The sequence below is a fragment of the Ornithorhynchus anatinus genome, chromosome 2 (genome assembly GCF_004115215.2).
Source record: "Ornithorhynchus anatinus isolate Pmale09 chromosome 2, mOrnAna1.pri.v4, whole genome shotgun sequence".
NCBI classification, from domain to species: Eukaryota; Metazoa; Chordata; class Mammalia; order Monotremata; family Ornithorhynchidae; genus Ornithorhynchus; species Ornithorhynchus anatinus.
Window position 1 is genome coordinate 110,560,567 of NC_041729.1, and position 1,567 is coordinate 110,562,133.

Consider the following 1,567-nt stretch of genomic DNA (forward strand, 5'->3'; position numbering starts at 1 on the left):
TTCAGTACCCTTAGACTGTGAGCCCCATTAGTAACCTGACAACCCCAGTACTTAAAACAGTACTTGGAAGATAGTAAGCACTTAAATACAATTATCATTGTTATTATCTGAAAAGACAAATGTACATAAGATCTGCTCCTTGTTGTGTTGTAATGTTTCAAGTTTGCATCATCCCACTATTTTCTCTTTTTCTTCCTTGTCTTTTATTTATTACAAAGATTGTGCTTGAAACGAGACATTCCTTTCTTGTGAGCAGTACCTCATGTTGGTCTATCCTCTGCAGTTGACCCCTGTGTTTCAGATGGGATATGGCATTGTGTGAGGCTCCATTTTGTTCGTCTTGTGTTATGCTGTCAAGTCATCTGTGACCCACAGCGACACTATGGACACTTCTCTCCCAGAATGCCCTGCCTCCATAGACAATCAATCCATGGAGTTTTCTTGGTAAAAATATGGAAGTGGTTTGCCATTGCCTCCTTCCGCACAGTAAACCTGAGTCTCTGCCCTCTATTCTGTCCCATGCCGCTGCTGCCCAACATGGGCAAGTTTTGACTTGTAGCAGATTGCATTCCACTCACTAGCTACCACCCAAGCTAGGAATGGAATAGATATGTCTCTGCTTGACTCTCCCTCCCATAGTTGAGACTGGTAGAGTCCTGGAAACTCTCCAGGTGCGACATTGAAAGGGGGAGGCTCCATTTTACCATGGCTTTAAACATTTTCTTCTTCCCTCTTGCTTTCAGTTTCCAATTTTGCTTCTCTATTCAGGAATTGTGTATTCTGTTGTTACTCATTTTCCTTAATTGTTCCATCAGTGTAACTAGGTTAGATGAGCGTAGCTTTAATGCAAGGAGACAAACTATGTTACAGAACTTAATTTTTTTGTGATCTTGTTTTGCCTTTTGATATTGAGTATAGCCTAAAATGCTGCTGATTGAACTGCTCAGGAAGTAAGTCCTCCCTTAGATGACAAAAAAATCATTTCTACCAACTCTATTGTACTTTCCCAAGTGCACTATAAAGGGAAACAGCATGAGCTAGTGAAAATAATAATAATAATGTTGCTACTTGTTAAGCGCTTACTATATGCCAAACACTATTCTAAGCACTTGTGTAGATACAAAATAATCAGGCTGTCCCACGTGGAGCTCACAGTCTTAATCCCAATTTTACAGATGAGGTAATTGAGGCACTGAGAAGTTAAGTGACTTGCACAAAGTCACACAGCTAACAAGTGGCAGAGCCGGGATTAGAACCCATGACCTATGACTCCTAAGCCCATACTCTTTCCACTAAGCCAAGCTGATTCAGAAAAGTGCACATGCCTGGGAGTCAGGAGACCTAGATTCTGTTTCCTACTCTGCCACTTGTTTGCTGTGTGACCTTGGCAGAGTCACTTAACTTCTATTTGCCTCAATTCCCTCATCTGCAAAATTAGGATTCAATTCCTCATTCTCTCTCCTACCAGTGCTTAGCATAGTGCATGGCATATAGTAAGGGCCTAACGAATACCACAATTATTATTGTGCTTAATATAGCGGCCTGTTACATAGTAAGTACTCAGTAA

The 1,567-nt window shown here is 41.0% G+C and overlaps 1 non-coding gene across 1 annotated transcript; it reads right to left on the reverse strand.

Moving 5' to 3' along the window:
* Positions 1-551: 551 nt before the first annotated feature.
* On the reverse strand, positions 552-689 carry LOC114809741. The gene has a single exon (XR_003757518.1). It is a non-coding gene; the product is annotated as a small nucleolar RNA SNORA7 (small nucleolar RNA).
* Between the last annotated feature and the right edge of the window lie 878 nt (positions 690-1,567).